Below are 13,349 nucleotides of genomic sequence, written 5' to 3' on the forward strand. Positions count from 1 at the left end.
CAACTGTGTCAACTGTGTTTGTGCATCAACATTTGATATGCTGTCTGTGTTTGTGTCATTGTATTTGAGGAAGATAAAGGTAGTTATCCCAAATTGTCTCAATAAGGTTGGAAAATACAGAAAGCAGGCATGCAAAATAAGGGTTGAAACACATTGGGAACGCACGCTACAATTACTACCTGTAGTAGTAGGAAAAACTGCATAAAAGACCTGTGTTACTATACTATTTGAGTGGAGTCCTTCCTCCACAGTAAAATAGCATTGTTAAGATATGGTTAGAGGAAGAAAATAGTCTGCTAGCCTAGGTACTATCAAATAAAACAGGCTTGTTAGGTAGGGGTAGGAATACTACTATGTTATTACTTACAAGTATTTGTGGTGAAACATGAAAATGTCATCATAATTATCTAGTTAAAATTGGTTAATGCAATACAATACAGACAGTAAGAGTGACACGCATCTGTCCAGATTTAGCATATGCACGTAGGTGGCTACCTCTCAGCTAGTCACGCTGCTTCTTTTGTAGCCAGTGGGACAAACGGTCATTTCCAGAGGTCAGTTCATCTCAGTCTAAGATAGTGATTGAAATATAGTTTGGTAAATTGCACTGTACAAATCTGGTTTTTTGCTTCACCAAATCTATGGAAAGCCTAACCAACTACCCCATACGTACATAACCCATTGTAAGTGTCTAAAAGTGATGAGAATCCTTCCAACTGCAAAGTCCAGGGAATTACTATTGCATAAATCCACTGTAAAAAAAAATTAGATTAACAAGTTGTAGTTCCTAAGAAATGGTCTTCTACTTTCTGGTTATTATCGTTCTTTTTTGCATCTCACAACTTTACATGTATGCTAATCTCATTCTATTTTGAATGGACATATAATGACAAGTTTTGTTTGTCCCCCCACTGTATGGACCAGCTTTTTGAACTGCGTACACTTACTGGTTTCCAGGTGTGCAAAATACACAGAGAAAATAATTTGTTAACTTTCCTATAGGCACAGTGGTATAACAGTATAATGAATACTTAGACTTTGAATTCAGTTTTTCAAATTTGCCTCTTTATGTCTTTCTATTGGCCAACATCATCACTGGTAATTTCACAGGCTATTTCTGTAGCATGGAACTGTCTGGAAATGTTATCACACTTGTCTTTTTGATGTGATGACTTAGCAATCCAGACCAGAAACAGGCTTCTGGTGTAAGGGGCTTAGAGAGAAAACAAGGGCAGAGGAAAATAGGATTTGTTGGATAAAACTATATTCTCTAGATATACATTACATGTCCAATGCTAAATAATAAAATGGGATTCTGGGGAGAGCTGAGTTTCTGCTGAACGACAGATAATGTCGTGAGATACAGAAGTCTAAAAAAAAAAAAAAAAAAAGGGAAAGCCGTTGCCTTTGAAATTTTTCCATGTGTTTTGTTAGTTGTGATTTTTTTTTTTAATTTTTTTGATAGTAACAAGCGTTTGGAGTCTAGGTAACATAGAAGTGATGGCCATTCAATAATCTATTCCTTCCATCCTATTTCACCAATGCCCTTCAGTGTTAATGAAAAGCAACAGTTGAGAGAGAAGCCTATTTTCTCTCTAGCTTTCATTTCAAGACTTAAATTATGTTCTTGATTACACTGGCATAAAGCTAGGATGACTTACATTACTAATTTGTGGCAACTCCAGATTTAGTAGGAGAATAAATAGGGGCTGAATTTCACCATTCTCTGACGTGTTCTGTGTATTCCATGGACCTGAAATTGCAAGGGGACTTTGAGAAGGGAGTCAATTTTATTTGTGTTGAATCGGTCTAGTTTTTCCCTTTTGTTAATTTGAAACAAAATTTGTTATTTTGTTGAAATTTGGACTTCTTAATCACCATTCTTAGATTCTGTAAAGTTTAATAAAAACATGGACTTTGAATATAACAATTGTAAATCAAATTCTCCTCTCAGGTAAACTGGAGCAAATCTATTGTGACTATTAATGGATGTGGGTTTACTCTGGATACCTTGGGGATCACAAGAAACATAATTTAATCTTGTTTTTTAAATAAAAATAGGACAATTTATCTCACTAAGTATAAATAATAATATATCTAATTATGCCAGTATTTTGATTTTGAAGGGTTTTAGTTTAAGAGTTATCTTACATAAAATAAAATAGTTAACTGCTCCTGTAGTAGGCTCTTACTGCTGGAGGTGGGTAACATCAGCATTACCAGCATTTATGGGAGGCCAGTGTTTTAGCAAAGACCCTACAGTTTTCTCAGTTACAAGAACATGATTAATAATCATTGATAATTTATAAATTAAAGCTTGGGATGCCGGTAAAGAGTTACTGAATTTGTCATTGAGACCATGACCTCACTGAAGTCTGCCATAAAACTGTTCAACATTGTTGATCCTAGAGGGCATGGGAGAATCTGATCGGTGAAAGTGAGTGAGTGCTCGTATTGAGCCTGGGCTCTGTCCCACTGACATTAGTGACAAAACTTCCAATGACTCCCATGAAAGCAGGACCAAACCTTTACGCAGAGTTACTCAGATTCAGTTCTTATTTTCAGTTACAAATTTCTGGAGAATATCTTCTGAAATAAGTGGAATTACAGTGATTTAGCCCAAAAGAATAGAGGGCATTTTTCTTTAATTCAGGAGAAAAGGGGAGACACAATTCCTTTATATTGCCTCACTACTATATGTCACCCAAGACTCTATCTGCTGTCAAAATCATTATCTGCTTAGGTTGGAGAGGAAGAGCTGACTTCACCATTTAAGGATTTAAGCTGTTATTGGCTACTGAATTTTCTGTTATCCTTATCCCTCAGCTTATCCCCTTCCCCACATCGCAGCAGGTAGATTCCTTAAGAAGAAGGGAGAAATTACTGTCTTCTGCATCCGCCTAGATTTCTTAAAATGTAATAAACCTTATTCCATTAGTATGTAATCCAAACTGAGACAACCAAAACTCTTTCACTTCAGTCCTCCAGCACTACCTGGCTGGTTATTTTTAGATTATCATAGTTAAATTCAAACCCAAGGCCTGTAGCTGAAACACTGAGCTGCACAAAAAGCTTCTGAAATCTGCCTTCAAAGCAACAATGCCTCCAGAAGAGTCCTTCAACTTGGTCCACCAGTGGCCAATGCAGTGCCAAGACCATACTCCTCAGACGGAGGCGGCACATTCTTTATGTAGCAGAGTTTATTCACCTCTGCAAGGCCCATTGCCAGAATGAAATCTCTGTGGCCCTACATGGAATTCGTCCACCTTTTTTCTTTGTGTGCATACATATACAGGCAAAACGGGGTTCTCTGAAAATGCAGATCAGTGCTTTTGTAATGGGAGATACGAGATTTTATTCTAAATACTCCATATAGCTAAGATGTTCTCTTGATTTCACTCATCACTGGCTTGCTGAAGACTGGAACTTCATCCTTCTGTATGCACAGGCCTAGCTTGTAATAATGTCCTCTACCCAAGGACAGGCATCTGTGCTTCTGGGTGACAGCTTCCAACCAAACGATTTGATGGAGACAGACAAGTTAACAGCAAAAACGTCTCTGTTCGGCAAAGCTGCATCCCTGTACCTGTATCTCTTCAGTTAGCAAATATGTGCCCTGTTGAAAAGCCACTGCTTCTGCCCATAACAGTACTTAAGGCATCGACTTGGACTTCAAATGTCTCCATCCACAAAGTCAGCCACAATTTTCTCTAAGGAAGCACAAAATACATGCTCATTTTTACTCCTTTATGATCCACAAGTAAGCTTTCATGATACTGTGGCTTTCTACCTGACCTGCTGCTGTAACCTTTGCAGGAGAAATTCTGACAGCTGCCCGAAGGGTGTGACCCACAGTGGCGCGAAACCTGGAGCCCAAATAAAAAACAAATCGTGGGCACAACAGTATGGGCGAGTATAGAGATATAAAGAAATGCTGAATGGCAATCCAGCGAGTTTTTCACTAATCTTGCACAGGAAAACGTTGCTGAGATCGGTCAGTAGCCTCCAGAGCAAATACTGCGAGAACACATTACAAGCAGCTTCCGCAGTGAAACAGCCAAACCCGGATCAGATCAGTGGCAGTACCAGAAATGAAGCGGCCACACGTTTGCTGTCGGTCGGCAGGCTGACATCGAGGTGCCGGCTTTGCGTGCATCCCTCGCTCACCAGAAACGCAGAAGCGAACGTACCAAAAAAACTTGTGCTTGGCATCTGCGGCTGCAGCCGTCCACAGGTGCAGGTTAACGGGCTGCAACCTCGCCCTGCTCGGCACGGGGGGCGCAGGACAGAGGCAGAGCCCCGGGCCCCACCGAGCCCCCCGAGCATCCTCTCGACACCAGCTGGGGCCGTCCCCGGCAGCTCCCGGCGGAGGTTCCCGGGGGCTGCCAGCGGCCCTGGAGCCGGGCTAGGGCAGGGCGACGGCAGCTCTGCGGGGAAGGAAGCGGGCTGCAGCAGCAGCAGCCGCCGAGGGGTGGCCGGTACCCCCGGAGAAGGTCATCGGGCCGGACCCGCCGCCCCAGCCATCGCTCGCCGCCTCCCCGAGCTGCGCCTTCCCCCGCGGGAGCCCCCTCGCCTTTCGGAGCCGCCCGGAGAGGGAGGCTCGGAGCACCGACCTGACGGGGAGGGGAAGAGGACCGCGGCCGCTCGCTCACCCACCTCTCCTCGCCTCGCCTAGCCGCCGCTCAGTCCATCGGGGCGGGCGCTCGCCCCCGCCGCCGCCTCCCCGGCCCCCCGCACATCCGCGGCCGCAGACGCTAACCCCGCGGCCCGAGCAGGAGGCAGAGCCAGCGCCTCCCCGCTTTCCTCCAGGAACACAACATCCAAAATCCTCTTTTTTTTTTTTTTTTTTTTTCCTCCCTCCTTTCCCCCCCCCAAAATGCGGCAGCGGGCGCGCTCGCCGTGCCCCGGCGGCAGGCAGGAGGCGCTCGGGGCTGGGGGCGCGGGGAGGGGGGCGAGAGGAGGAGCCGGGGGCGGCGAGCACCAGTTGCCGTGGCAACGGCGGGGCCCCGCGGGCGGCTCCCGGGGCGGGGGCGCGCGTCCGGCGACGCGCGTGCCCGCGGGGGCCACGCCGCGCGTACCAGCGGGGTGCGAGCACCCGGCGCCGCGGGGCCCGTCCCTGCGCCCCTCCCGGGCCCAGCACCGGGCAGGGGGCTCCGTGCGCGTCCCGCACCGCGCGGTGGGGCTTTTCCAGGTAGCGCTGACCGCCCTCCTCCTCCTCGGCGGATTTACCCTCTTCGCGTCCTGCGTCGTCTTCACCTGGCGTCTTTCTCCTCCGAGCCGCCTTGCCACGCTGGCTGCGCTGCGGCGCCTGCAGCCCCGGCCACGCAGCGATGATGTCTCCCTGCCCCGCCAGTTTCATAACCGCGATTTATTGCTGATGCATTTCTGCTGGAGACGGCAACGGAGGCGCTCAGGCATAGGTGGAACGCAGGCATTTTTGTCCACGAGTCTAACACAGTTCAGAAAGCATCCGATTCCTGTAAATGATACCACTTGCAGTGCTGAGATTATCAGGAATTATAACAATGAAATGTTTTAGTGTAAAACACAAGGTACCAACGTTATTTTTCTTGCACAGAAATAAGAGCTAGGAATCGGTGTACCGTGTGGTTCCTGGAGGTAACACATCTGAGGTCTTCTTCGCACCACGCGAGTACCCCACTGGCAAAGTTAGTCTGGTGAACTCCTAGCATTCTGAAAAGAAATGTCATGCACATAACTGGCCTTGTTTTCCCAGCAAAATGGCAGTGTTCAAATCATAAATGTGCCCCATCTTACTAAAAAAAAAAAAAAAAGGTGATCGATCACCTTTTTCACCTTTTCATCTCTACAACTGAATTTTGAAATTTTAGCTTCCGATATCTCACAATGTGTCTACATCCTTTGACACTTTCATATGATCAGGCAGTGGTCAGTTACGTTCCAAGAGCGCTGTGTGTCCCAAAGGCACTCTTTGCTTGCAGGTGCGTAAAGCCCTGACATAGTTCCGTTGGCAAGGGAATGGAAGAGCAGCGCATCTGTGGTAGCTGAGTAGTCTAGATAATAGGACAAAAGAACAATAACGAAGTGTACAGGTTTAATCTGCTCCTCCATAAAGAACAAGTAGTTACTGTAGAAACTGTCGCATTACGTGTATCTTCAGTATAGTACTTCATATCTGAGAAAAGCATCTTCCACACATTTACCAACTTCGGTAGAAAAATCAGCATCAACTGCCATCATCCTGGGTAGGACGATCTTCGTTCACATGCTCTCTAGAGCTTTCAGCACTTTCAATACTTTTGACTGATATAACAAAACACTTGCTATCTTGCAGTTTTGTGGGAGGCACCTAACAGTAGATCAGGTGTTGTACAGGAAGGATCATGAGCACGCAGCACGCAAGTAACGGGGTGGGTTGTCTTCTGAGAAGTTGGGTGGTTTTGTTTCAGCACCACAGTAGGGGAGCTTGCTGTTCATTAATGGCAGAGTTAAAACCCAACTCATCCGAAAAACAAAGCAGCAGATCTGTCTGTTTTCTTCAACTGCACCTTGTCCTGCACCCAGAACTTCTCACTCAGGGCCTTTCAGCTCATATTGACTGCACTACATGTTGCTAAGCCCCCAGAGGAACTTGAAGGGAAATATATGGCTCAAAATAGCATACATCCCAATGTCAGATGGGGTGTCAAAACATATTTCTTTAGTTCAGTGCTCTAAATGGTATTCTTCTATATAGACAGCCTGAAGATATACACATATATACTGAAAATGAATAGTTTATGTTACCTTTTTTGCCTGGAAGTAGTGATTTGCCTAGTAGTTTGAAGAAACAGTGATGAGCTGACAGGATCTCTGCTCTCTCTTCCATGTCAGGCAGGTCACACATTTTTTGCTGTTTCAGAGCAGGTTTTAATTTGAAGGGAGCAGCGTTTGGCTGTTGGTGTGCAGCTTCTAGCATGCAGCCCACTGGAACCCCCAGCTGCACAAGGATCACTCAGCCTGCCAGTGCAGCTCATTGACCAAAAGCCAAGTCCTTGCCTGTTTACTGTTGCTTTCTGGTTGGGATCAATCAAAATAGATGCATTCGCACACGCTCAGTTTGAAGACAATAGTGCTGGAACAGAAACATGCTCTTAAGTGCAAAATCCCATAGGGATTTTTCTAATCAATTACCCTTATTATACCATGACAACATCAAAATATTTATAAGCACACATACAATGTTCTTGGTGAATCTACATCTCCAAATGATAGAGGGAAAACTGAGAGGCCACATCTGGTCTGTAATAAAAATATAATAAAAGACATTTTCTATTTCATTCAATTTTCTACCAAACACCCTCTTTTTAACAAGCAATTGTATATCTGGGTTAGATATTTATAGGCAGGTCTGGGATTCTCTTTGAGCATGAAGAACTGAACAGAACATTTAGAGAAGAATAAAAAGGCTATATTTTTATTTCTAACCCTTTTTCTCACCTGGAAGATGTTAAAATAGCATCAAGTGCAGATGACTGGAATCTGATATTTATAAATATCTGGCAAATTGTTGCTTTGTACCAGTGGCTGTGAGATGGGGGGAAAAAAATCATGAATGCACCTTCCAGGAGGTGGTATCAGCCCGAACTCCTTTCACGTTATCACTTAGGATGAAAATTCACTTTCTACTAGGTTTTCGCCTTTTTATCTTGTTCTCATATCCTTCAGGTAGCAGAGGGCTTCACTTCGTATCAACTGTTTAATCTTCCTATCTCCTTCGTGGGAGATATTTGAGAGTGTGAGCCCAGATAATGGATTACAGCTGACACCACAAACAACTAAAGAGAAGGACTTGTTTAGTTTTCCAACAGACAAAAAAATAAAAAAGAAAAACCAACCAAACCCTAAAAATGTAAGTGCCTCTACATTCCTTCATGGCTTTATTATACCTACTGTATCTGCAGTTCACAGTCATTGGCTTGGCTGCTGAATCAGCACTTGCCACTGAAGCCAAGTCTGGAAAAAAAGCATTAAATCCAGCAGCTGGTGGACAGCTGCTTGGAGACTTGCCTAGAGCCCTGAAAGATATGCTGGCTTTCCTGTGCACTTAACTACACAGCAGTCCTCACTTCTCATAAGCATTGTGCTGGGTACGCGGGCCCTGACTCCTCCAGAACCTCCATGTGAAGAATGCTACAGAGATAACATGAATAAGATGAAGGAGTTAAGAAAAAAATATATATATATTCTTTCCTCATTCTTTGTTATCAAGGGAAGGGGGGGTGGAACACAACATCTCAAACTTTAACCCCAAAAGAAACGGGATCATTTAGTACAGCACAGAATGAAAGATCAGTGAAATGTGAACAACTGACAAAATCACTTGAGATTGAAACATACAGATCCTTAGGGAATTGCACCCAAGGAGATGCAATTAAAGAGTGCCAGAAATTATTTTAGCAAAGAAATTTTCAACAGAAAAAAAAATATTTTTTTTGAAACCAAAGCTTTTAAAACAAAAAATACCAGCCTCAGATGTCCTATTAAAGTGCTCTGAGCAACAGGCTCTAGGTTACTCTTAGGATACCCTTTTCCCTCCTCCAGTCTCCCTGATTGAAGGTTTTCCGCTTTGCATGAATGATTAAATATTCATTGAAGCAGTGAGTGGAAAGTAGGTCTCTCCCACCTGAGGTTACAAGCAGGCATTTAGGTTTTGTTTATTTTTTACAATAATAAACAAATAAAAAGAGGCAATGTCTCGATTTCAGTTTATTTTTTTCACTGATGTTTTTGCCCCTACTTGAAAAAGCATCAAACTGGGGCCTTAAAAGAATTGTTTATATATGTATTTTAATAGATGCTTAGAAAAATAATTTTAATCCAATTTCATATTTCTTTATATCCTTTACAGATGATAGTTTTACTTCATGTAGGAACCATGAGCTGTAGCTACAACTTCAGCAGGCACTATTTTTTTTCAATTGCATTACCTTGTAATATCTGATTAACAGGAAAAAGAAGTTGGTAGTTTAAAAAAGGCTGCAAATTTTGTTTGAGGACACAGAGGTAATTCTGGGAAGCTACAGAAATAGAGCTGTGGACACTCGGGTAGCTTTACTACAGGGGCTTTAGATGCCAGAGCAGTTCTGTAAATAACTGGATGGCTGCAGTCAGGTTTAAGTAATGGAATTTAAATAGTTGTACACCTTCTCCATGTTAGGCCATGGCTAATTTTGTATCTCCATAAAGATATCACATACATACCCCACCACCAACCGGTGGTCACTGGCAGAGATGCACAAAGCGGTGCTTTCAGCTGGCTGTAACTGGTCACTGCCCCTCACGAAGTAGCTTCAGAGAGGGGTGAAAAACTGCACAAAGGCCAGTTGGGTCTAGGACTACATTGGTGATAAACTAACAGAGAAATGAGTAAATGTGACTTCTGATTTTTGTGATTTGCCACTCCTACTTTAAAAGAGAGCTCTTGCTCTCTCACTGGCATGCACAAGATCGATTCAACAAACAAATGGCAGTGACTCAGGAAGCAATTCAGCCTCCAGACACAAGTCTCTGGGGCCACTTTCAGCTTTCAAGGGTATCCCGTCCGCCTCCTGCTGCACCTTAGAAATGGCCCAGTGTCCTGCTGGCCTTATGTCATACCCGACAGTCCCAGACAGATGCCTCAGGTACCCAAGGATGGCTGAATTGGTGTTAGATGCCTACGTCTGGCCACCAGAATCCCTTACTGACTAACTGGGCGATGGAGCCAGCACAGTGGGCAAAGCACATTGTGCTAACTTTGCCTGAACTGACTAAATGGATAAACACCCTATCACATCTTTCAGTTAACGTAACTTTCAGAGTTACTTGTATCAGTGTTGGTTTTAAAAACATGATATTAAAATGGCAGTCATTTCATCAGCTGATTAAATAGCTGCTGCTACCCCTTATAACTGCTGCAAATATGACTGTCTCTGCTTCAGGTCGTAATGTTTTGAATACACTGTATGTAATGTTCTTAAATGTAAGCACATAAGTAGCACTAGCCAAGTGCATACCTTTTAATCTGGCATGTTTCCACATGATAGAAAGGTCATTTTACAGGAACACATTTATGCGTTCACTTGGAGATCGTCATTCAGGAAGACATCTCTAGGTAGAAAGTGTATTTACTGTTAAGTCACGTTCCTATTTGTGACAGACTCCTTTCAGCCAACATCTGTGATTCACAGCTCACTGGAGGAATCAGGCTCTCAACCCAAGAGCATCCTTTACTGGGGATCACTTCAAACAACAAATCACCCCCAGAGCAGCCCATACCTTGGTACTCAATTAAGACTTAAGAATTTTTCATTGCCAGAACTAAAATATGCACTAAAAAACTGGAAAGCCCTATTGTAGAACCTCACCCAGAATGGAAGAAATTTTCATTGAGTAGTATAAGTAGTTTTCCTTAAGAATGTGGCTTTCCACAGAAAAAGTGGAATCTGCAAGGCAGCAGGCCTGTGTGGGAAGCGGAGCGTTATCTGCCTTTCCATACAGCTCCACTCATGTTGTGCAGCCATCTGGGCCTACCGGTCTAACCGAGATGCATTTCCTCCAGCTTCGTTTCGAACAAAATTGCCAAGCCAGACCATTTGAAGCAGAAGAGGATTTCACCCGCCTACAGTACTGCAGTCTTCTTTACGTAGAGATTTTATCAGTTTTAACGATTCAGTTGTGCTCTTCTAGGCACAACTGCACGCAGTGTGAACTGTAGGATAAAATTCACTTATTGCAGCTTTGCCAGCATGCTAGATCAGGAAACACAAACAGTGGGTTTGTCGGTGCTGCAATTTCACCAGTTTCTTCTTTGAAATTCTCTACCAGGTCATTTTTTAAAGTAGAAAAAAAAAAGATGGAAGAAAATAGACAAAAAAATGGAAGAAAATTGTAACAATGAAGAAAATGGAAAAAAGGAAGTCCATACAGTAATGCAGAATACCAGCTCCACAGATATAGCCTTACAGAAACAGAAATTTATGACAGTTAACAAAATTATTTCTTGAACTTTATTAATATTGCTTTAGTCTTTCAGTTTTCTGTCTGAAAAGAGAAGACAGTGTGTTATTTTTTTAAAAAAACAACAACTATTCTCTCAGCAGAAGTTCTGAAAATGGAAAACTCGCAGTTGTGTATTTCTCTTGCCTTAAGGCCTTGTAAGACAGTTAGCCTTAAAAGTTTAAAACCCTTTTTCCCAGTGTAAAACGACAGCCCACCAAAGGGCAACCTTCCAAGCTCTCAGGAAGCATTAGATGCCACAGTAACGCGACCAACACCAAGACCTGCCGTGGCCCTGAGGAAGCCACCTGCCTGCGCACCGCTCCCCACTGGCCAGGCAGACTGGGGCCCAGCCAGCCTCCCTGTCTCCCTCCTCAGCAACGGGGGCAGCCCAAGGGTTGGAGCAGGCAGGGCTTCAGCAGCTTGTGTCTGCCCTCTGGCCACAAGACTCTGGCTGGGGAGCCACAAGAGCACATTGGGACCGTGACACTAAACCGGATCTTTGTTATTTCTCAGCTGTTCAACCTGAAGAATTAAACAGCTTTCGGCCTCTTTCCTTCCCACCCACTCCTTTTGCCCCGTCCATAACCCATTTGGGAAATGAGCTGTCTCTCACATTTCTTTACAACAAGCCTCTGCGATGCAGCAGACCTTCCTTCTCCATAGGAATCTCTAAAGCTTACTACAATATAAGTAATAATCACATGAACATTTGTCAAACTGATAATTGTGTTCACCTTACAGTATTAATTTTTCTGTGATTGAAACTTGCTATAGTAATTGTTAACACTTTCTGCAGTCTTGGTATACATTATTGGTATTAAGCATAAAATCTGATATTTAAGTTAGTGCTTGCAGATGTGCCAGTCCAGGTTACCTTCTGAACATATTGACTCTGTCATATGTACTAAATCTACTGTTTTCCGTGAATGATTGAATTCATAGCCAGTATTTGTGGAAGCAGTGAACTCAGCAGAGTCTCTTACGGTAAAAGGCTGCACTGGTCCCTTTAGTCTTATTTTATCGCTTCATGTCTCCATTCCTGACCAGAAGACGAAAAAGGAGAAAATTTCATTTGGAAAATGTGAAATTGGGTAGGAATTCATGGCTAAGGCTCAGCTTTCTGAGAGTAGTTATCTCAAGGCTTTAATTTTCTTTCTCAGTAATTGATCTGAGGACTTTGGAGCAAGTAGTACATATGTCAGACTGTTTTCCTTCCCTCTTGCATTTTGGCAAAGTCTTCCCTGTGGAGGAAATTAATAAATTTCAGGATGACATTTCCTTCTTTATCCAAAAGAACAAGGAAAAAAAAAATCCTCTGGGTTATTTTCTGTCTTTACTTTTAACAATTTATAAAAATCTTTCTCTGAATAAAGGAAATGTACTTTACCAGAGAAATAAAATATGAGAAATTTCCTCATTTTTGTCATCGATATGCATTGTGATCAGTTGAACCCCTGTGTGCATATGCATTCGCACACTTAAGTTCAGATTCATGAATATAAGTTACAAACTTAGAAAACAAAAGATTAATTATATGGAAGGTGCAAACAGCTAGAGTTCTGATGAGGAAAAAAAAAAAACACCACTGTAAGAAATACCAATGCTTGTACTCCAACATGCAAGAATATGCAACAATTATAGCTAGAAAAATCTTTATAAGCCAGCATTGGTTCTATTTTACCATCATTTTGACTGTTTGCTTTCTTTTATATGGTAATGTATGATTACAGTTTTATTAAAAGAAGGAAAAGTTGCTTTTATTTTAGACACTACCTTCTGATGCCGTGTGAATGACGAACAATCCACATGTGGATCATGGATTATTCACTACTACAACAAAGAGCATATTTCATAATTACCACCACAGTGGTTTTGGTGATTTTCACTACAGGAGGAGCTGACAACCATCAGAAGTAGGGTACTTGTCTTAGTCAATTATTGATTTTACCCTGTAGATAATTCTTGTACAAAATCAGAATCCAATATTTATTTTTCAATTTGGAAGCTGTCTCTATGTGAAACACAGTCAACTCTGTCTAATTCATTTCCAGGGCTTCCAGAGGTACTCTGACAAAGACACTCTGTAGACCAGAATCTCCAAGTTATTTAGACGCTAATCTTCTCATGGGGCATAAATGACTTAGGTGGTTAAGCCCATTGCTTTCAAGCAGAATGTCACAGGCAGTCTTAGTACCAAAATGACAAATATATATGTTTTAAAAAAAGATCATCTGTTTCTTGGATTTCTAAATTATAACAGCAAAGCTAGTGCAGTAATGTTAGCTGTAGGTTCTATGTTAATTATTGTCTGTGCTGCTTTGATATAACAATTTCACACATATTAA

The 13,349-nt window shown here is 42.7% G+C and overlaps 2 protein-coding genes across 4 annotated transcripts in view; one reads left to right on the forward strand and one right to left on the reverse strand.

Moving 5' to 3' along the window:
* Window positions 1-13,349, forward strand: part of RSPH14 (radial spoke head 14 homolog) — a 95,488-nt gene that overhangs the window by 70,260 nt on the left and 11,879 nt on the right. The gene's annotated exons all lie outside the window — the stretch shown is intronic.
* GNAZ (G protein subunit alpha z) overlaps window positions 1-13,349 on the reverse strand; it is an 87,568-nt gene that overhangs the window by 61,173 nt on the left and 13,046 nt on the right. Inside the window, exon 2 of one of the 3 annotated variants that reach the window (XM_080560105.1) lies at window positions 5,230-7,096. The exons of 1 other annotated variant lie outside the window; for it this stretch is intronic. The gene's annotated coding sequence lies outside the window, so the exon portion shown is untranslated. Of the gene's footprint in view, window positions 1-4,656; window positions 5,023-5,229; window positions 7,097-13,349 lie in introns of those variants that run through there. One more of the 3 variants, XM_080560103.1, reaches the window with a different exon arrangement.

The sequence above is a fragment of the Anser brachyrhynchus genome, assembly GCF_964034855.1.
Source record: "Anser brachyrhynchus genome assembly, chromosome: 17".
NCBI lineage: Eukaryota > Metazoa > Chordata > Aves > Anseriformes > Anatidae > Anser > Anser brachyrhynchus.